At 40.0% G+C, this 24032-nt stretch overlaps 1 protein-coding gene across 8 annotated transcripts in view; it reads left to right on the forward strand.

Moving 5' to 3' along the window:
- Positions 1-24032, forward strand: part of LOC146857822 (4-galactosyl-N-acetylglucosaminide 3-alpha-L-fucosyltransferase FUT6-like) — a 683427-nt gene that overhangs the window by 587494 nt on the left and 71901 nt on the right. The window contains exon 1 of one of the 8 annotated variants that reach the window (XM_085648494.1): positions 15161-15286. The exons of the other annotated variants lie outside the window; for them this stretch is intronic. The gene's annotated coding sequence lies outside the window, so the exon portion shown is untranslated. Of the gene's footprint in view, positions 1-15160; positions 15287-24032 lie in introns of those variants that run through there. 8 annotated transcript variants of the gene reach the window in all.

The following is a 24032-nucleotide window of genomic DNA, read 5'->3' on the forward strand; positions in this document are numbered from 1 at the left end:
TGTAACCCTCTGGTTTCATGTCGTCTTTAATATCTCAATGCTCTTCAGAAAAGGTGTTAAATTCAATAGCTCCTATTAAATAAAAATGGTGTTTAGGAGTGCCTCACTTTTGTCTTGAACACAAAATGTTGGAGCTGTTGTTGAGCATTAGTACTCTCATATAATCTGACAATCAAAATAAAACTACGCCCGAGCAAATTTTTATTTTGCTGGTTTAAGCAGAGTAATTTTGGTAATTTTTGTGTTTCTCTCTTCTGATGCAAAATTATGTGATTACAGCAGTTTGCATAATTACTAGTAACTTGGCACAAAAACCCTACCACAATAGCACAGAAACAATATCTTTAGTAAGTGTGGGTGGCTGTTGGTTGCTGTTGTTCATGTTTGGTTTAATTTAGCGCTATTCTTGTTAGCACTAAATGCATCCTTGGATCCAATTTGGACTCTACGGTGCATTTTGCTCTAAAATAATTTGCACTAAATGCTCGATTATGCTAATTGCGTAATTCTGCATAACAGTAGGTAATTTTGATGTCATCTCTCAACATTAGCTCCAGCAAATGATGCGAGTTACGCCCACCCCTAAGAAAACCCCCTGCTCCAGTACCCAATGTTTTATATCATATACCTCACCATTTGCCCATTGTTTATGCTCCAATGGTGACTCAAACCACCCATCATCTGGTTCATGGGTGATGCTACATATTCTGGAACTAAAACAGCAGTGTTTGCTATAAAAATAGGAACCACTTCATCTAAGTGAGTGTGCTTCTATGCCTGCAGGGATGAAGGGATGTTCGATCGACCTTGCCTCAGCTCTAATGTATTAGCTTTGTCCCTAATTATTCTTTGGCCAGACTACATCCCTAAGTAATTAACATCCACATTTATATGTTGTGGTAAGCATGCTCCATCGTGACAGAGTATTCTTACTGCCGATATAATCGTCCACCTGCCAAGTTTTTATGCGGACGGACCATAGTTTGGCAATGTCAGAGACTATTATGTCTATGCCGTGGCCAAATGCAGGGATATGTATATTTGTCCATTTACCATATTTAGATCACCAGCAGAAAAATCCTTGTGGTAAGAGACAGTAAAAATATGACAAATTCCCCATCCCCATTGGAGATGACTCTCCGGGTGAGGAGGGCATTGTTTTTGCTTTATTTACACAAACAAAAGCCTACTTTGGGCCATGGTCAGGTTTAATGGAGCCGTACGGGAAAAGTTTCAATACACTGACAGGAACTGCCTTTGCAGCGGTTCCTGTGAATGGTAAAAATGTCAGTCAGGGTGACAGATTGGCTGCCTAAATGTAGCAGGTGGGTACTCCCATCAGGGCGATGGAGTAATTTACTTTGTCGCCGTGACGGAGTACAATCTGTCCCAAATATTAAATCAGCCACTCAGTGTCTATTTCTTTTAAAGTAGAGGTTTTCATTGGCATTTAATATTAGCAAGACAATATGGTATCACAGGTCAGCATGATGACAGGATAAAAACAGAGCAATGTACATTCAGCAGCAAAATAAATTCCCACCCACCTAGAGCTCCACGACCCATATACGGTCGCACTACAGCATAATGAGGGACTAAACATGTCAGTTTAGCGAAACCAAGCCTGTTCCCATGCCCCTACCCCAAGGCCCGGGGACCCTTGAATCTCCACCTCTCTCCACACATAGGCCAACCTTCACAGCTAGCTCAGCTCATGTAGGACGAGTGTCCTGGGGGTCCACAGCTCGGTAAGCATCGCAACACTTGGCCGCAAATCATCTCCAAGTTTATCATCCCTGCGAGTTGCTCATTCAGCCATGTCTCTTTTCCACTCAGTAAAAGTGGGGTCCCTTAAGGACAACCATCGTATAGCTAACCTTTGTTTGGCCAATGTGTGCCACAACACTAAAAACTCCCTGCTTAACTTATTTTCTTTTTAAATGAGACCCGTCCTAGGAGGCATGGCCCAGCCAGCAGCCCTCCCCAAGGAGGCCAGGATCTCGTACCAATATTCAATTATGTCTGGGCAGTCCCATATCATAAGCATGAAGTCTGCATCCACATGATTACACTTGGGACAGGAGGAGAATCGAGTGGGCTATGTGGTGTGCAAGGTTATGGAGGATAAATACACCTGGTATATTACATCAAATTGAATCAATTTAAAGTGGGCATTAGACGACACCGTACTGGCCGCCTCATGTAAAGTGACCTAGTCTTTCGGCAATAATGGAGTATCCAGCAGGTTCTGCCATCTATTCCCCACAGGAAGTTCAGCAGTCGGCAGGTTCTCTCTCAGTGCCCTGTAAATGTGGGGTAGCAGTCTACGTCAACCTCCCAAGTTCAGTAGGGTCCCCAGGATCCAGGATTATGGAGGCATCTCCGCAAAGGATGGCCAAATTGCAGTCTTCATTATCGAGAGGAAAGGGAATAGCGCATGGGCGCTTCATTGAGAGGCATTTAAACAAAATGAAACAGGAGATTCATCCAAGCCGTTTTAACAGAATGTGTCACGAAATCCCCGAAGAAGGGATTATTCCCGAAATGCATTGGGTGATTTTAATAAAAGCGTGACATGTGGAAACAGTTATGCTCCTGCGTTTTAATGAACAGCAAAAGAAAAGCGAATGAGTATAATGGATTGAAGAAAATGAAGGAGAAATAAAGGAAAAATATTACTGGACTAAAACAGTGGAAGAAAAGTACAGTTGATTATGGATTTAATTCATTGGATTCATTCTAATAGGTTGTGCAGCTTAATGGGAATCGGAATGTGGTTCCCTCGTGTTCTTACAAATTGCAAAGGCTGTCATAGAAATTTTGGCATATTGGCATAGCGTCAGCTAATGTAAAAAATTGGTCCTCTGGGCACAAGTCTCTCAGGGTCTTGCATCTCCCCTCATGCCACCCAGCTACAGACATCGATCTGGCAAACTGAGAGAAGAGTCGGAGTGCCCAAATAGGCATATCAAATGCGAATGGCGCTTGACGCAGTACCCCTTTAACTGCTCGTTCCCAGTTCAGACATATCTGCTCAACTATGATTGGCACTACAGAAGGGACTCTGGTGCCCATCGTTAAGAGCTCAGTTTAGGAAAGGTCTCCACAGGTGCCCCTAAGTAATCGGGTTTCCCAGTTCTCATTGTCATCAAACCAATGAAATGCATGTTGTAGTTGTGCAGCAAAATAGTAGAGTTCTAAAGAGGGTAGTTCCAGGTATCCCCCGCCCTAGGTATGGTAAGGTAAGGTAAATATTATTGTTTGGTCAATTAAAACCTTAACAACGGAAGGCTTTTTAAGAAAGATGTTTAAAAATTAAAAAAAAAAATCATCATTTTAAGAACAATATTTAAAAATGGTTCACTTTGCATCGATAAGAAACTCATAAAATGTCATACATGGTTAAAAATTATTTGTCAAAGTCTTGTCCATTTGCACTGTCAGAGTTCAAGCCATATTAACAAGCTTGTATTTTTTTGTTTGTTTTGTTTTTCACGCGTTACCGCCTGCAGTGTCGCTTTTTATAAAATCAGTTTCGAGGGCCTGGTCAAAGTCTTTAAGGAATTTAATCAATTTACAATTCAGTTGCGGGTCAGATGGATTTAGGCACGCGATTATTGCAGCTCTGCAAGACCTGATGCCTCTAACGTTAAAAAATTGTCTCAGTAGTGTGACTCGTGCATTGTAGAGTTTGTTGCATATACAGACTATATGGATAAAGTCCTTTTTCTGTTAACCGCAGAGTCGACATGATTTTGGCCCTATGTGCATCCTGGTAGGTTGATCCGCTGTTGTTGGTACTTTTCCAAACCGTATTGCCATTAATTGTCTTTTTAAAAAGATAGAGCATGTCATATTCAAGTAAGTGGCTGGTGCAAGTAACTTTTAATTATTAATCACAATCCAAGCGTGAGACCTTAACCTGAAGATGTTTTTATCATACTGTAATGAATGAGTTTTTTCAGCTTTGTTTATTGCTTGTTTGAAGGACTGGTATGGCAGGTTTTTGTTCCATAAGTCGTTTGTTGAGGTTATTGACAAGGATTTGTGAAGGTATTGATTATAAGGTGTTTTTCTATCATCGTCTACTTTCCAAAGGGCTCTATTAATTGGTGAGGTCGCCGCGCTCCGTTTCAGCCAATACCAAAGCTTTAATGTGGTATACATTCTCCCAATTGTTTCATTTGTGTGGCTGAATTCAAGACGAACCTGTGCTGGAGAAGCTGACCGTTGTAGATGGAAAACATTTTTATAAATTGAAACTATTAATTGATTTAGAAGCTCTGAGTCTTTTATTAGAACAAAGGTTCTCCCTAAGTAAATTTAGGCCCTGGAGGAGGGAGAGAGCAAAAAAAAAATTATGAAATAGAAAACCTCTAGACTGGCCCTTATATTTAAATAGCTGATCTGATTAGATTCTGCATTGCCAAAGTAACATGCCAAATATCATTTCATATTATGCCATTATTTTCATAAATACAATAACAGTCCGTTTATATTTTTTAAGACCAAAGGATTTTTTTATTATTTCTTTTTTCTATGCCATTTGTGAATTACACATTATTTTAAACAAACAAAATCATTTTTTCTTTTTTTCACTTATAATTTTGGTGCAGACATATTATATAATTCATATAGTCAAAACGACATCCTAGACATCAAGGACATAAGAAATCATTCACTAACCATTCATACTTGCATTCATTCAAAAAGAGTAAAAGACATATATATACAATGGAAAAACTGGGGGAAGGAAAGCGAAAGACCCTTGAATTGGTCAGATTTTTTCAGATTGACACGATGGAGACTATCTGTCTTCAGTATCACTGTGTTGGAAAAATCGCGGCCAACGCACGTTTCAGTGGAAGACCACCTTCATCAGGACCAACTGCAAATTGTTAAAAACTGAGATATGTACAAGGAATGTCTGGATGTCTGCAAGAGAGACAGAAAGAAATGGTATTGGCAAGTTGAAAGGCAATGCTATTAGTTTCAAGAGGAGAGTACTTCCTTAGTAAGTTAAACTGCGTTGTGTATAATTAGTTTCCTTGGGTGCTAACAGTGCTCATAAGGGAATGTCAAAGAGAAACTGTGTAGGCCATGCAGCAGAAGGTGATACACGAAGCATAGTCCAACTGTAATAGTGCCCATTAGTATTATTAAATTGGGAATGGTGACAACTGGAGGCCAAAAAGGTATAGTGATAGGTTAGTGCATGCATACCTAGATACAGATATTTATGGCAGCTAACCTATAAGTCAGAGAGCAAGAAGCACATAGTGCGCCGTCAGGACCATCTATGCAGTGCGCTGCAGCGGTATCGGTTTCTAAAGGGGGGAAATTATTTTTGTATATTAAGGCTATTCACTGTGAAGCTCTCATAATTGGAATTAATGCGTGGGCAATAATACCTGAAGCGGCTGGAGTAGGAAAATAAGTTCACAAATTGAGATTTATTTTATATATCCATATATAATTCTTGGTTGCAAAATGCTGTAAACAAAAAGAAAAGATTTTTTATGTTAACCTATAGATGGAATCCAAGGGTAACAAAGCCATGATTATAGCAGAGACTCGATTACCTTTGCAAGACGTGTAGATGTTCAAGAGCCAAGATCAAAATAGATTTTATGTATTCCAAAACGGATTTCTTTTTATTTGAAAGTAGGTGAAGTTTATCTCATCCAGGTTTGTCTGTAAAATATGAGGAAATATTTGTTGTAACAGTGGTGATGTGCTTAATAGAATACTGCACGCTGCAAATTACAAGGTCGAGTTTTAAAGACCTTCCTGATAAGATTTCCTGTAGAGGAAGTTGTAGAGAGCCCTAAAATATTTCAAAAGTTTATCATATTAAAAGCATCCTATGTCTATGGAGACACGTGTCGGTTTAATAATGCAGCTTGATTAGCTTTATAGGAGTACTGCTTTAGTGAAACTGCGAACGAGTACTCGTTTAATGAGACTACGAACTTGTTTAGGTGAAAAACCTAGATCGATTCTCTGTATATTGTGGCCTGCATGCATTATAATCAAGGGCTCTAAGGTCGTAAGTTTAAACGGAGTGTTGTTAAAGTTCCTATGCAGATGAAAGGCCATTTATAATTTTATCAATTCTATTGGGGAAAGTATACTTGTAAAACATATCAACTATGGACTAACAAAGGCTTAGAAATGGCTGGAGGTTTAAACTAGAGTCAAACGAAAAATATCCCTATCACGACGTGAAGATTCATACCTGTTTACTTGGAATCCTTGCCAGAAATCAACCGGAAAGACAGCCGAGAAGTCGGAATACGGATCCAACGTATTTTTAAGTAGTCATTTTCTCGCGAGATTATGAGACGGTGTGTTTTGTTTTCGGTACATACTCGTAAGTTTAAACGATAAGGAAATCTTATCAGGAAGGTCTTTAAAACTCGACCTTGTAATTTGCAGCGTGCAGTATTCTATTAAGCACATCACCACTGTTACAACAAATATTTCCTCATATTTTACAGACAAACCTGGATGAGATAAACTTCACCTACTACAAATAAAAAGAAATCAGTTTAGGAATACAGAAAATCTATTTTGATCTTGGCCCTTGAACATCTACACGTCTTGCAAAGGTAATCGAGTCTCTGCTATAATCATGGCTTTGTTACCCTTGGATTCCATCTATAGGTTAACATAAAAAATCTTTTCTTTTTGTTTACAGCATTTTGCAACCAAGAATTATATATGGATATATAAAATAAATCTCAATTTGTGAACTTATTTTCCTACTCCAGCCGCTTCAGGTATTATTGCCCACGCATTAATTCCAATTATGAGAGCTTCACAGTGAATAGCCTTAATATACAAAAATAATTTCCCCCCTTTACAAACCGATACCGCTGCAGCGCACTGCATAGATGGTCCTGACGGCGCACTATGTGCTTCTTGCTCTCTGACTTATAGGTTAGCTGCCATAAATATCTGTATCTAGGTATGCATGCACTAACCTATCACTATACCTTTTTGGCCTCCAGTTGTCACCATTCCCAATTTAGTAATACTAATGGGCACTATTACAGTTGGACTATGCTTCGTGTATCACCTTCTGCTGCATGGCCTACACAGTTTCTCTTTGACAGTCCCTTATGAGCACTGTTAGCACCCAAGGAAACTAATTATACACAACGCAGTTTAACTTACTAAGGAAGTACTCTCCTCTTGAAACTAATAGCATTGCCTTTCAACTTGCCAATACCATTTCTTTCTGTCTCTCTTGCAGACATCCAGACATTCCTTGTACATATCTCAGTTTTTAACAATTTGCAGTTGGCCCTGATGAAGGTGGTCTTCCACTGAAACGCGCGTTGACCGCGATTTTTCCAACACAGTGATACTGAAGACAGATAGTCTCCATCGTGTCAATCTGAAAAAATCTGACCAAGTCAAGGGTCTTTCGCTTTCCTTCCCCCAGTTTTTCCATTGGATATATATGTCTTTTACTCTTTTTGAATGAATGCAAGTATGAATGGTTAGTGAATGATTTCTTATGTCCTTGATGTCTAGGATGTCGTTTTGACTATATGAATTATATAACATGTCTGCACCAAAATTATAAGTGAAAAAAAGCAAAAATTACTTTGTTTAAAATAATGTGTAATTCACAAATGGCATAGAAAAAAGAAATAATAATAAAAAAATCCTTTGGTCTTAAAAAATATAAACGGACTGTTAGTGTATTTATGAAAATAATGGCATAATATGAAATGATATTTGGCATGTTACTTTGGCAATGCAGAATCTAATCAGATCAGCTATTTAAATATAAGGGCCAGCCTAGAGGTTTTCTATTTCATATTTTTTTGAAGCTCTGAGTCTTTGCCATGTAACGCGGGACTGGCGTATGTTATCGTTGGTATGATTTTTGCCGCCATCACCGCTAGCAGTGGTTTATATGATGGGCCATTCAGCTTGTTTGTCAGTTGACTAAATGCGAATGTGAGAGCACTAGTTCTCTGTCATGTACGTTTTTTGCTCTAAATGATTTTGTAAATTGTCTATAAAATCCCAAGTATTTATAGTTTTTTACTTCCTCTAAATGGTTGCCATTGAGCCGGATGTTCAGCTTGCTTCTCTGGTGATTTCCAATCAACAGTGTTTTGGTATTTGATGTGTTTATTTCTAATTTATTGGACGAGATGTAGTCTGACATTTCACTTAAGACTCTTTGAAGACCGATCTTAGTTAGACTCATTAACACCACATCGTCGGCGTACGAGAGATGTGTGAGTACTAGCTTTCCAAGTTTCGGCGAATGGCAAATAGCGCGGTCTAGCCTCTGTGCAAGATCGGACATGAACAAATTGAAAAGATACTGGGCCAATACGTAACCTTGTTTGAGGCCTTTAGTCCTAATCAGCTTTCTCGATAGTCTGGTGCCATCTCCTATCTTGATTCTAATACATGTGTTAGAGTAGAATTGCTGTATTCCTTGTAGTAACCTTTCAGGCTCGCAGTTTTTTCCAAAGGAGGTGACGTCTACGCTATCGAATGCTGCCTTTAGGTCTATGAAGCAGAGGTCGAGTTGTTGTTTCCTCTGCTTACATTTGTTAGCTATTAGTGATAAGGCCCTAGGTATGTTTAAGTGTAAAGAGGACCACACATTTTCTGCCTTACGCCCATACTACCTCAACAATTAGTTTATCCAGTTCTATGACCACCTTCCTGGGGATCTCGTATCAGCTTCCCTGAAAAATAAACAGGCAGCGAGTCAATACTATCATCTTACCTAGCACCACATTTCTCATTAAAGATAAATGCAAAGTGTTCCAGAATCTTTTGGATGGTTTTAGCTTCTTCAATACTCTCCTCAGAAATTATGTATCCTATTCGGTCCTCTGTTCAGAGATTCATCCAACATACAGTCAGTCTCATGAAAGTTAAAATTGTGTCCCAGGGGCCATCCAAACTTTAAGAACATATAGGGCCTAGGCGCATGGTTAAAACATAGAAGTACATGTCACAACCTGTGGGTTTTGTCTGGCTAATGTGTTTCATTGCTGAAACTCCTTGTGGCAAATTTATCAGAACCAGAGAACCAAATGATCACCCATTATACACCACAAACCGTCTGGGGACAGATGGTTTGATGTGTGTAATGGGTGATCAGCTCAACAGCCCTTTATCCCTCTATGCATAGAAGCACACCAATGATGAGAAGCCTGTGCCAATGGAATAAACATCCAGTGCAGCTGTCTCGGTTAGCTTATGTGAGGTGTCTCCTATTTTTACAGCAACTATTGCTTTTTTCGTTCCACAATCGTCAACATCCCCTCTGAACCAGACAATGGCTAATCTGAAACACTTTTGGAGTATAAAGAATGGGCTAAAGGTGACGTTTATGGCATAAAACTTCATGTGCTGCAGCAGGATTTTTTCTTCAATTGTCATATATGCATCCTCGTCCCAAAAACAGATGCAAGGAGGCATTTTACGTTAAAATATAGCAAAAAGTGATGGATTTGAATTTGACGTAATTATGCAAAAGCTAATTGTGAATTGTGCACAATCCAAATTAAAATGTAACTTTTGTTGCCTTTATTACCTCCTCCCTATCCAGCTGCTCTTCTGTGAAGTCATGCGCCTTTGGGGCAGGGGAGGGTGGTCAGCTGGGAAGCAGGAACGGGAAGGACCCACTGGAGGGGGAGGGGCCACGGGGACAAGCAGTGGCTGGGAGTGCGAGAGAGAAAAGAGGGAATAGAGAAAAAAAAAGAGAAATGAGAGCCTAAAGAGAGAAAAAAAGAAAAGAGGGCACAGAGAAAAAATACCAAGAGAGGCGGAATAGCAGAAGAGCTCTCCCACTGGACCACCAGGGATAAGGTGCAAGAAGGAGCCTGCTGGTGAAGGAGGACCTCAACCACCTTGTAAACAAACTCAGGGGTTCAGGGGGCAGCACTTAGTCGTGTAGCTGCACAGGGGGAGAGCAGTCACACTGACCATGGCAAGTGGAATTGCCAGGTCTGGTTTCTCTTCATAGTCCAGTTGTGGTTGCACTGTTAGCAATGTTCCCTCTCATTTAATCACATCTTGCAGCCCAAACATATGCTGCACTCCACGTTTTTTGTTCTTCACAAAATACCATGTTATATTATGTGTATTTGTATTGCCCACAACTTACTCTGGAAGGTATCCTGGTACTGACCATCTGCTCCCGGGTAGTTTGAGACCTAGCAGCCACAACTGTTATAACTAGCCATAAGTGAGGATTTAAGGTTGAACCGTACACAAGAAACTGGCAGCAAGCGCACTTTGACATGTCCATAGTGTGCTGGCGTGCTGATAAAGCACATAAGCTCAGGGACAAACATTGTGTCATGCTGAAAGTGGCCTTGGATAAAGGAGAAAGATCAATTCACATAATTGGGACAATCCTGAGCTTGTTATCATCCAGTCAGAGTCAAGACTATCCAGAAGGGACAAGTGGAGATGAGCTGTTGACCGGGTATCACTTTTGCATTACGGAGAGCATTATGATGTAGGAAACTTTTTGTAAGCCAGACTAAGCTTTTAACAAACATTTGCATACCTTACAATGTAGGATGAGAGTAGGTAGGGCCACAATAACTGGATAACTGGAAAGATAAACAGAGTTACATAGCTAGGACGAGAGAAATGCAGCCAGACAGATTCATTTTTGTGGTGCCAGCTCGAAGGACTGGGGCAGATGGCAAAGAAAGTGTCAAAATGGGTCTAGAAGGGGAAGGTGTAGCAGGCATCAACTTGTGGTGGTTGTTTAGGTGTAATGTCGAAGATGGCAATATGCCTGCCTATCCTCTTGGATTGTCTGATCCTTAGCATCCCTGTCTTCTTTGTACATGGCATATCCTTGTAAAAGCTAAAAGCACCTCATTTGACTACACTCCACAATGAACCCTGAAAGTACAATGCTTTCTTTGATGTATGTGGTTGCAGTTCTATCAACGATCTCCAGTATTACAACGGCATTTTCTTCTCCAACGGAAAAATATCTTTCCGAGTTGAGAACCTCCCACCCCTACGCTCCCACCTGTGTTTGGGGCATTCTGTTCTCATTATAACAAGGGATATAGATGTACTCCTGCCTTTAACAGCAGTATATCCCTCACCAGAGTGAGAATGTGTAATAGGTAAGTTTGTGAATACCTATACATGTGTGGGCTTGTAGGAGTAAAACACATTTTCAAGGCGTTCCAGCCCTGCAATTTCGACTTTCTGCTAATTCCCTACCACTGAAAATACACTGATGTAGATGAAAATGTTTTGGTGAGTAAATCCTTTTAAGAGTGGTTTTACTCTAGTAAAAAGGCTATTTGTGCATTTCTAATTAAATAGACACACTCAAATAGCTTTGTTAATCCAGCCCGAACAGCTCTTTTAATTTGGCCATGTCACCATTATTACCCCATTTTGGGTTATGCCTCTAATTTACTGGGTACTAGATTTTGTCCCCCAAAAGTTCTTTGATCTCCTTTCAGCTACAGCTCGTAAGACCATGGCAGTGGCATTAATTTTATCGCGCCTAGACTACTGTAACAGCCTTTACGCAGGAGTAAAGAAGACCACTCTGAAAAAACTGCAGACTGTGCAAAATGCAGCGGCTCGGCTGGTACTGAAATTACCAAGGGGGTCCTCAGCCTTTGAGGCTCTCCATACCCTCCATTGGCTGCCTATACACAAAAAGGATACTTTTTAAGATTCTCGTTATAACTTTTAGAACGGTAAAGCAAACTGGACCCAAAGATCTCAGGACAAGAATTAAACCCAATGTAACGCAACGTCCTTTGAGATCCTCCACAGAAAATCTGCTAATACCCCCTAGGGTCCGCTTCACGTCCAGAGGAGGAAAGTCAATGGCAGTCCTTGGAACAAAATCGTGGAACTACCTGCCCAGCCTTTTGAGACTCATGCAGTTAGATGCCATGTTTAATAAAAGATTGAAAACCACCTGGATCTTCGCAGTCCCAGATAGCCTGGCCCTATCTCTCATCTGATAATGGCACCACTCTCCTCGACACCTCATCTACCCACCACTTAGCACCAAGATGCTCCATGTGAGTGATAGTTGCACTTTATAAGTGACCTCATTCATGTGCCAGTGTTGTTGGAGTTGCCAGATGTTTGTCCTGTCATAAGGAAAACGAGTTTCTTCTTTGTCTTGTCAAAATTCCCAAAGCACAGTTTTACTCTTGTTAGTTTTATTGGCACCAGCATACGTTGCAAATGTACTAGACCAGATTCTTGTAAAGCACTTCTCCTGAAACTTTGAGAATTTTACCTTTTTTCTGGTTGCTACAAGTTCACCTTATAACCAGTGTTCCCCACTGAGAGTTTTTTTTAATCCATCCTACCGCTTGATGATAAACCGTTAGAGGCCAAGGGCGGGATGTACAGTTTGTTGGACAGGAATTTATTACGTCAGGGTGAAGAGTATAGTACTCTGAGGGAGTACCTGCCCTCCAAATTTCGAGATGCCTGCTGGTCCAACAGACATCTCTTGCATTTCCTAAACTGCCGTCATGGTGGTTCCTGTAAATGTACTGAAAGTTTGATGAACGCTCCATCAACATGACTGAGCCAAATGTCAATCTTTCAACTTTTTTTATTTTCAAAAACCCAAAGCAGTATCTTCATTTTGAAAAAAAAAAAACAATGAGCCTCATCACCATGGGAGATTTCTTCCACTGTGGGGGTCATTTTGCAGGTTCCACTGCCTGTTTTTACCACGTTTTACCTGGCAGTGACAGACTGTGAAAACTGGCCATGTGTTCGCCTACTCTAAATAGGGTGGGTGGACAAATGGCTAAATCTCCGACGGCCCTTTGTCAGGCCATCAAAGGTGCATGTAGGCAGCAGAGAGGGAGTAGTCTCTGCTGTCCTCATACCGAAGTTCCGCACAACTCTAAATGAGGCAGGTGGAACTTCGCCTTGGCAGAGAGGGTAATCCGTTGGTACTCCGTCACTGCTGCAATGGAGTGCCCTCTCCGCCAAAGTCTAAATCGGTCCTTTTGTCACTAAAGCATTTTGCATTTAAAGTAGTAGTCATGTGGTACTCTTTTCCATACTCATAAATGCTTTTGTAAATGGGCCTATGAAGTGAATTGGTCCCAAAACTTCTTAAATGGAAATAAAATGGGGATATTCAGGGAATATTCATATACAGTGAGAACAAATAGAAAATAATTGTCCCTCTTTGCACTGTCACTAATATGGAGTTGGATGTTTTGGACCAATTCCCAAAGGCCTGTAAAAGTAGATACAAGAGTACCCCTGTAGTAACACTTCCCATATTCATAAATTAGTTTGTGAATTGGCTCCTTTGAACCCAATTCACACAGGCATTTCTGAGTATGCGAGGTAGTACTCTTCAAATACTCATAGATAGTACTGCCGATTTACTACTCGTAAATGCTTTTGTGAATTGGCCCCATAATATTTAGTACACCAGGAAGGCTTTCACAGCGTCAAACATCCCCTGATACATTTCATGCTATGGCGCTCTGCCAGAGTCAATGGAAAACAGCCTTCCATCCTATTTTTAAAAAAACGTCACTGCAAGTGTTTAGCTAATTTTCCTGCATTTGTATCTAGCCACAAAAGCTAAAAAGTAGTTAAAGAAATAACAAATGTGCACTATTTTCAACATGCTAAGGCATCTGTGTTAAGTGAAGCCTCTTGAGACTGGTTAAAATGAATGAAAAATGTGAAAGCAAATGTAAAAAAAAAAAAAATCATTTGAATGATTACGTATAAATGGATATATTTGAAAATACGTCTTAAACTGGAAAGTGAAAATGTGAAAACAGTTAATCAGAAATACCCCAAATTCTAAATTTAGTATATTTTACTTATTTGTGATGCGTAAACACGTTTTCATTAAGCACATTTCTTATGGTTAAAAGCCTTTTGAAAAGGGCAGTACACTTATAGGTCTGGCTCTTAAAACAACTTTATCTGTTTTGCTAGACTATTGTGTTCCAATAAATACATACATAAAATACATAGACAAAGGTGCTTTTGGTCATCAGGTTTTCATCCATTGGTCTGTTGAATTGTCATTCATATTTTGGTTCATCCCACTACATCAACAACATGGGGCAATGGGTCAGCCCGATCTACAAATTGGCTTCCTTCACTTGGAGTAACCTCACAAAGCTTGTGCACATTGTGCACATCTGCTTTAAAATAGCTCCATTCTCTTCAGCGACAAAGCTCTCCAAAGTCTGCTTTTTAAATTATATATTAGTATACTATCATTAAAAAAGGCTATTTGTTCCTGCACTTCAGATTTCCCACTACACAGGGATTTAGCTATTTTATTCTTTTTAAAGCTGTTTAAGTGACATTGCAGCTGCCTGCAATTTGAGTGCTTGGATGAGTTGTGATTGCTTCTTTTTGCTTTCAAAAAAATAATAGTGCAAATGCATAGCACACCTGAAAGGATTTTTTTTCTAATAAAATGATCCGTCATAAAACAGCCACTTTCGCGAATGTGTTTTTAACATTTTTGTAGCAAGCATAAGGTTACCCCATTTAGTTGATGGCCTCTTTTCTATTTGTTTAATTTTGTGGCATACGCTATTGACATTGGAAATGCTCGTTTAAACCGTGGACACAGATCATTCGTAAAGGGTTATTCTTTTTTCATTTGCTGTAAAACAAATGCTTGGTGTACTTAAATGTCGAGCAATCCATAGCGGTTCCTACTTTTTCTGAAAAAAGGGGTAAACACCCGGCATTCCCAACCACCTCTTACATCTTCTACCCTGCACCGTGCCGATAAACACATTTGCTACAGCTTACTGCAGGAGTAAGAAGATGGTCGGCCTTAGCTCAGCATGTATTCTTTTAGCAACTAGCTAGTTCTACTCAGTATGGTTTGTAATTGAGATATTTTGTCAGTGTCCTTTTAAATACACCATGTGGCAATCCAATTTGCAATAACTCCTTCATACCTATTGATGTTATTATGCAAGTATGAATGTAAACCACGGGAATATGAGGAAAGCTCTTTGAATTTCAGCTATTGTGCCAAATCAGAACAAAGCAAGCTTCATTCCCAAATGTACTTGGTTAGACCGGTTAGACTTGATTAGACTGATCTTAAGGAGGGAAGAGGGTGGGGGAATTAGGTAACCTGAATGATCACAGCAAACTATATAGTTCAGTGTCCAATCTTGTGCGAGAGTTTCCCTAGTTTTGCCACTGCTAAACAGGCCACAGAAATAGAACCCTTGCTGTATCTAGGGATTGTATTTGCAGTTGGACCTTCGTGGTAAGTAAATAATGCGTGCAACACATGTTTAAAAGCAGCTTTCAAGTTTGGCAAAGCTCATTTTAATTGCATAGTTTTGTTGTACCATTTGTTGCATTCTTCCCTTCCCCTTTTCCACCCCCTTCCTCTTCATTTTTTGCTTCTTTCCCCTGTTTATGATATGTTTGCACTGTGTTCTATTTAGAGATTGTAATATTTTGTTAATATATGCCTGCCTTTTTCATTGAACCAAGCCATGGTATCTGTAGGCTGGTAATATCGAAAATACATGACTGACTATTCATACACCATCGTCCTTGGTTCAAAACTTGTTTGCCAATTACGAAATCATTTGTATGTGTTGTTTATACTGCTGTCTTGTTTTCGCTGTTCATGTGAAGGACACTTAATTAATGCGACAGGCCGATACTAATTTGCTTCAATTTGATTAGGTCAGCTGAATACTGTCATTTCGATGACCAGTGGCGGCCACCATATTCAAAAAGAGGAGGAGCGGTGGGAGGGGGTGGGAGGGAGCATGGAAGGTGGCACGGGAGGATGTGCGGGGGGGTGTTTATAATAATATCAAAAAATAAAAAGTTACGCTTACCTGCTGCTGGCCGCCTCTCGCTCGCGCCTCAGTGCTGGGATTTCCTTGTCCCAGCAGAAACACTGTGACTTTGTCACAGACTCCCTGCCCAATCCCTGCGCTGCAGAGCAGCACGGGGATTGGCCTGAGTATGCTAGAAAGATGCCCTGCTCAGAACAGAGAGTCTGTGGGGTTTCTACAGCTTGGCTCCTCAATGCAGCTGGGCTGCAGAAACCTAAGTGCACAGGTGAGTGTTGGTCGGACCTACGCGGCCAGCAGAAACACACATGAGCACTTAGGGTGTGCACCTAGCACTCTTCCTCCCCCACCCATGCCTTGGCCCCACCCTTCCCTGTACACGCTGGATGAGCCAGTGGCTTAAAAAAAAATGATATTGAAATACCGTTTTATTTTTTTGCTGCTAGCTCTGAGACAGTAGGGCGAAACTCCTCCGCCATTGCGAAGGGGCTGCCCCTGTTGATGTCACATTCCACTCCTGCTTTGGGGATCAAGATTTATGATTGGCCAAAGCAGTCCCTAAGTCTGCTACACAGAGGCTGAAAAAGATAAGGGTGAGTACTCCACCTTGTGTCAACCCCCTATAAAAACAGAGCCTAGATAAATCAGAGGTGCTTTTAAGCTTTAGTTGAACTGAAATTCCACTGTATAGCTTCCAGATAACTTGTGGCAGTATGCAATTCCCAAGTTAGTACATTTATTCTACGATAAGTTTCTATCAACTCCAAAAAAGGTTGTTTTAAAGTTCATGAAGCAAGCATACAGTAGTTTTCCAGCATTAAAATATTTGCAACCATATGCAGTGCTAACATGTTGTCTGCTGTACCATCAAGGAAGCCTATTTTAAAAATAGCAAAAGATGTTGGTGTGCAACTAGGTTTGTAAAAGATGTGACAATTTCAACATAAATGAATGTCATTAGTCAATAGTTAGATAGGAACTTGCATGAGGCTGTTTTATATAGCTGGCGCAGCAATGCCCCCTTCCCAGTTGATTCTGCCTGTTTCCCCCATGCATATGTGTTTTCATGGCCGTCACAGGATGAGAATCCTGGATCCGGGACTGTTTGGAGCCCTTTTAAATTGCTATAGTTTCCTCTCTGCGCCCTTCCTCTAACCTCTTTAAACAAGCATTTGCAATGCAATAGGTCTCGCAACTGCGAGTTTTGGAGCTATTGGTATTGTAAATGGTATTGTAAATGAAATGCCTTTAATTTATGTTGTAAAAAAACAAAACATAAATAAAAGGTATTGTGATGTACAATGCCAATAGCTTAAACTTGCGTAAATGCGAGACCTATTGTATTGACTGTAAAGTAACTTAAAAGTGATTTTTCTTCCTGTACGTGATGTTTTAAATTTATATTTTCAAAGGGAAAAAAATTCTAGCTTTTTAGCCTTTCACTGATATTCCCAATTTTCATTTCAGTTATGCCAGTAAAATACTAGCCAGGTGTCTTGCTACCTTTTACTTCCCCTCCTTATATCTCAACGCTTATCTTTAAAGAGTGCCCAAAACCTTCTGCCATCTGCGCTACCTGAGGATAGTAACAGATAATGAAACTACTTTACTGACTTACCGAAAGCAGTCTTGGAACGATAAAGAACTTGCCAGTGGGCTTGTACAGTAGCCTCATTGTCCGGTGAAAAGTAAGATGTGGGAAGGAAAGAGCTGAGGGGAGGGAAAGATGCTCTTTATAGGGGCCCCTTGTCAAGTAAGTATCCAGTCTTGGGATTTATGCTGCTTCCTGGTATGTAAAGGTTTGCATAATGAATGGGTCTGACTATAACTACAAGTGCAACAGTGAACTTGAACTGGAGCATCCGCTGACACAGGCACACGCACAGTTGCAGAATCTGGGTATCCTCGATAAAATTTCCTAATTAATTCATGGAATTTTTTGTGTTATGAAGTACAAATCACCCATCACATTGCTAGAAGGTCCAGGGAGCTAAGGCGGATCGGATTTGTTAATTTTTTTAAAGTGTTAAAGTGCAGTTGGAGTTTAAGAAATCAAGTGCGGCAAATAACTAAGGTGGTGAACTTAATGTTTGCTTGATGCGATTTGACAGCATGTATTTGAGGTATCTCTATACAGAACTGGTAGCTCAGATTCTGCAACTGTGCGTGTGCCTGTGTCAGCGGATGCTCCAGTTCAAGTTCACTGTTGCACTTGTAGTTATAGTCAGACCCATTCATTATGCAAACCTTTACATACCAGGAAGCAGCATAAATCCCAAGACTGGATACTTACTTGACAAGGGGCCCCTATAAAGAGCATCTTTCCCTCCCCTCAGCTCTTTCCTTCCCACATCTTACTTTTCACCGGACAATGAGGCTACTGTACAAGCCCACTGGCAAGTTCTTTATCGTTCCAAGACTGCTTTCGGTAAGTCAGTAAAGTAGTTTCATTATCTGTTACTATCCTCAGGTAGCGCAGATGGCAGAAGGTTTTGGGCACTCTTTAAAGATAAGCGTTGAGATATAAGGAGGGGAAGTAAAAGGTAGCAAGACACCTGGCTAGTATTTTACTGGCATAACTGAAATGAAAATTGGGAATATCAGTGAAAGGCTAAAAAGCTAGAATTTTTTTCCCTTTGAAAATATAAATTTAAAACATCACGTACAGGAAGAAAAATCACTTTTAAGTTACTTTACAGTCTTCTAAGTTACTCTTAAATAATTGTTAAAGCAAACATAATCAAAATTGCCAAGTTAGAGAACAGTGGGTTTTACACCTGCTGATATTTAAGTACCAGTTACAGACCCTTCCATAGTCTCATAATATGAACAAATGGCTAGTGTTTTTCGAATAAAGATGGCAAATGTACTCATTCCGGTCTGCTTAGGGGTCCCATTTCCATGTGTGACATTTGCAGTTCTTGTATGTGACATTTTATCACAAGCATAGTCACCCATCCAAGCAGAGAAATGTCATTCAACAACAGCAGTATTTCTTCCAGGTAATATAATCAATTAAATTAACGAGTGTAAATACCCTAAAACCAATGGCCATCCCCAGCGGCACGAACTGCCTACACTGTTGCCTTTGACCTGATCACAATTCATCTGTTTGCAATAATTCCCATAAGGTCACCTAGCGCCACCGTCTGCCTAATTAAAACTTGTGCATTTTACCACCCATCCCCCAAACCCCAGAGACCCCTAGGCCCTGCATGCTTGGATGTCCCTGGCCGAATCATAGTACTTCAGTTGGAAACCCTATTTGTGAACCACCAAAGACTCCAATAACAAATAGGTCTGTATATTTATGTTTTGGGAGAGCTACCAATATGAAAAGAGAAATATACCCAATGGATGCATTGAAGAAGGATCCTGGGCCACTTAAGTGAACAATAAAATCATTCATTACACCTCTAGATTGACCTTGCATTGTTTGGTGAGTCTAGCTAATCATTAAGTGTTGCATTATGGGACTTGTAGTTGTGCATCTACAATAGGAAAAGCAAAACTACAAACACCGGATACAAACAGGACTCACATCTGTCATGGGACAACTAGAGGTTGCTGCTTTACAATACAAAGGGGATAATTTATGGGCATACATATGCATGATCTGTGAACCATAACCAAATTCCTTTTTTTTTTACTAAACTTCAGTGGTGGAAGAAAAAGAGGCATGCGTCCACATAATTATGCTAAACTGCTCGCTGGTACAGCTACTGCCACTAGTATTGATTACCTTGAATACCTGGCACATATTTCTAGGGCTAAGAAAGTAAGAGCAGGAAAATGATTAAACCATGAAGACCTGTGCACCACGTGATCTCGCTGAGCATCTACAAAGCAGGCTAATTTGTGTGCCAATTGCCCAGATTCACCGGATGTTGAGCTGACGCCAGAATTTGCAGCAAAGCTGGTTCCCCGATTGCAAAGTTGGCAGTTCTGACCTTTTGGCCACATCTCCTCCCGAGCTCTTCTAAGAAATATGACAACACTATCAAGGTTTGTGAGCAGATGAGGAGGACAGGAGAAGTCTGAAGTGAAGGGATGCCCAGACAACTCGTGCCAGAAGTCTTGTGTTTTGTTTTTTTCACTGCATGACGTGTTTTCGTATTGCTGCGGCTGTAACGTTTTCACTTTATTATATTTAAGCGACACCGCGTTATAATAGAGAGGCGTTTAGAACTGACTATAGAGGAAATCGTGAGAAAGAAAACGCTGCGGCTTGTACACTTCTGAAAAACAGTAACGTTACAGCAATACAAACATCCCTTTTAAAATTTTAAACAAACACTGGACCCTTCAAAAGAGGAGATTGGACACCCCTGCCTTCTCGCCTACAGACTTCTCTGATGCTATCTGTGAAAGTAAAGCTGCCTTGGAGGAAGCACGACAGTGGCCAGATGAGCTCAGAAGCTGCAGCGCTGTAGGAATTACGATGCACACAGCACACTTTCCTACCTTCTCACTGAAGGGAAGTCACTGTGAGAGTGGCCAGCAGCAGCGTCAGTGCACAACACTGACTACATTACGCATGAGCAGCTGGCACTCACCTATTGAGTGCAGCTCCGGTGCGCACGCGGCCCCGTGGCAAACATCAGTGCGCGGTAATCATCGAGCCGAGTGGACACAAAGGAGCTGTACAAGGAGTCGCATTTACGATTAAGGTCTTAGGTTCGACACCTCCTCACTATGTGTGATATTTAGCATCTGTCAGTGAGAGAAAGACAACCTCCGTTTTTTTTAGTCCCATTCACTATTAGTGAGACTTGGTGCCTTTCGTAAGTGCAATGCATTGGAAATATATGGAATTAGGTTCTCATGACACAACATTGCTTATTAACTTGTAACGCAGGCAGATGTCCTCCGTGTTCCTGGTTAAGAATACAAATATATAGAAAGCAGAATGAGGAGCGAAAGGGAAACGAAGAGAGAACAAGAAGGGCTGGGCGAGAAGGGAGGGGGGAATGCCAGCAACAGAGGAGCCCGCGAAAGTGAAAGTGATCGTGATTACGAATTTACGATCGCTATGGAGGAAAGACACATGGCGCTGCGCGCGTGCACGTTCACGTGCACTGTAGCTTTAGGCCACGGCAGCACTTTGAAAAGCCCAGATATAAAATGTCTCTTCGAGCCTTTGGCTCACGAGACCTAAAAAATGAAGGGCTCTGAAGTAGCTGCGAGTGATGGAAAGTCGAGCCTGCGCTGCTCTTCCTGGTTCAAAGTATGATGTCACTTATGCTACCCCAGACATTTTAGTGAATTGACGTCCATGGCACGGACAGTCACAATTTCGACCCGTGTGAGAACCGATTGTTGGTGAATCGTGTGTATTGGTTGGCCTGAATCTATGAGTGGGTAAAGTGCTAGGTTTTAATTATATTTTCCATCATGGGTTTTTTAATCAGAGGCACCTGGTTCATTGAAATCTGCTGTGTCGTTCGGTGCTTCTGAAAATACACCTATTTGGAATCCAGTAGTAACACGTACAGAGATTGATGCAAATAAAAAGCACTGTCAGCAGACATGAGGCAAAAAAACAAATGTCTGGATATCCGCCTGCACCAAAACTGTTTAGGGTTACAAAGGGTTAACTCCCATGCAGAGCATGGGTAGTGTGTCTTACAAGTGGTGATTAGCCTCGCTGGTTGTGAGCATTTACGAACGCCTCTTTGTCCTACCTTGGATATGGTTGTTCGTTTACACTAGTCAATGACTGGAACGCACACCTTGCAAAGCCGCAGAGAAGAGAGCACCCCAAAGGAGGTGTATGGAAAGTGGTTTTTATATGCAAAAAAAAATACGGGGAAGAAATGTGCAATTGCATACCTTATAGGCACTGGTTTTCCAATGTGCAGAATTATTTTGTACATACACTTCCACATTATTGTAATAAAAATGTGTAAGACAGTCACACCTTTCCTAGGAGTATGACTGGAAGCCGGCGACTGTCGCAGCTTTCAAGTCATACCTTGAAGGTTCAGTGACTTAATATCAAAAGACAAAATATCGACTACACAAAATATCGACGCCAAAATATAGAAGGACAGAATATCGACTCCCTATCTACAAACGGGTAAGTACTCAAATATCGATTCCAAAATATAGAATGTTAAAATATAGTTAGCTAAAATATCGATTTTTTTTAAATGTGTTAAAAATAATATAAAGGTAATTAAATATTAAAAACAATTAAATAAAACATACATAATATAATATAAAACAGCTTAAAATGTAAACATAATAAAAGTAATGTAAAAAAAGTAGAGATTTTGTTGGATAGTGAAAGCGTAAAAATTACTATTCCCACTCCAGTGAGTGCAACAGTAGGGAAAGCGTTGGATAGCGGGAATGGAAAAATTACTATTCCCACTCCAGTGAGTGCAACAGTAGGGAAAGCGTTGGATAGCGTAGGGGTAAAAATTACTATTCCCACTCCAGAGAGTGCAACAGTAGGGAAAACGTTGGATAGCGTTGGGGTGAAAATTGCTATTCCCACTCCAAAGAGTGCAACAGTAGGGAAAGCATTGGATAGCGGGAGAGTTAAAATTACTATTCCCACTCCAGAGAGTGCAACAGTAGGGAAATAGTTGGATAGCGGGAAGGGAAAAATTACTAATCCCACTCCAGTGACTCAACAGTAGGGAAAGCATTGGATAGCGTAGGGGTTAAAATTACTATTCCCACTCCAGAGAGTGCAACAGTACAGAAAGCATTGGATAGCAGGAAGAGAAAAATGACTATTCCCACTCCAGTGAGTGCAACAGTAGGGAAAGCGTTGGATAGCGTAGTGGTACAAATTACTATTCCCACTCCAAAGAGTGTAACAGTAGGGAAAGAGTTGGATAGCGGAGGGTAAAAAATACTATCCCCACGCCTGAGAGTGCAAAAGTAGGGAAAGTAATGATTTAAATTTAAAATAAGATTACATTAATTATCAATACCAATAAAAAGTTAATTAAAAATAATTACCAATTCATAACAATTACCATTGAAAAATATTAATTATCAATTAATAAAAATTACCAATTAATAATTAATGATCAATTATCAATACACATAAATAAAAAAAGTAATATTTACTTTATTACAAGTAATTTACGTCCAACCCAATTCCCCTATAAACCCACAACCCACTCCCAATAATAAAAAATACAATTAACATTATTATCAATTAATCAATTAATAAAAATAATTTTGCAATTAATAAAAATTAATTAGCAATTCATACAAATTATTTACCCATTAATACAAATTAATTACCAATTAATAATTAATTATCAATTAATTATCAATACACATAAATAAAAAAAACATTATCTACTTTATTACAATTAAATTACTTCCCACCCAATTCCCCTACAAACCCACAACCCGCTCCTAATAATAAATAATACAATTAACATAATTATCAATTAATCAATTAATATAAATTAATTACCAATTAATAATAATTCATTACCAATTAATAATTATCAATCGATTAATTATCAAAACATATAAATATAATTAATATTTATTAACCATAATTAAATTACTTCCCATCCTATTCCCCTATAAACCCACAACCCGCTACAGAATTAAATTACGCAAAAATTAAATTACATAACATTCATTAGTTTAAATAAATTAAACATACATTACAAAAATAATACATAATTTTAACACATATACTACCATACATAACACTAAAAAAAATTCGATATTATAGACATCTATATTTTTAAATTCGATACTATGGTAATCTATATTTTAAAATTCGATATTATGGAATTCTATATTTTTAAATTCTATATTATGGAATTTGATATTTTGTACCCCAATTTTGATATTCTGACCTATCTATATTTTGATAATTCGATATTCTGTCCACTCTATATTTAAACTTCGATATTCTGGGCAATTGATAAATTGGAATCGATATTTAGGGTGTTCACCGAGTAGAATAGGGCTTTGGGGGGGCAGCCGACCAACGGGATGCTCGCCCCGGGGGACGGTAGGGGGTTTTGGGCCGGGGGGGGGGGAGCCGGAGCACGGGGGCGGGTTGGGCTGGTTTTGGGCTACTTGGGTGGATTGGGCTCTGGTTGGGCTCCTTTTGGGCTGGGGGCTATTTAGCCGGGCATTTTGTGTGGCGATCCACCATTTTGGTGGACCGTGACACAACGGCCGGCTGGGTTTTTGGCGCGAGCGTTGTGG

The sequence above is a fragment of the Triturus cristatus genome, chromosome 3_2 (assembly GCF_964204655.1).
Source record: "Triturus cristatus chromosome 3_2, aTriCri1.1, whole genome shotgun sequence".
NCBI classification, from domain to species: domain Eukaryota; kingdom Metazoa; phylum Chordata; class Amphibia; order Caudata; family Salamandridae; genus Triturus; species Triturus cristatus.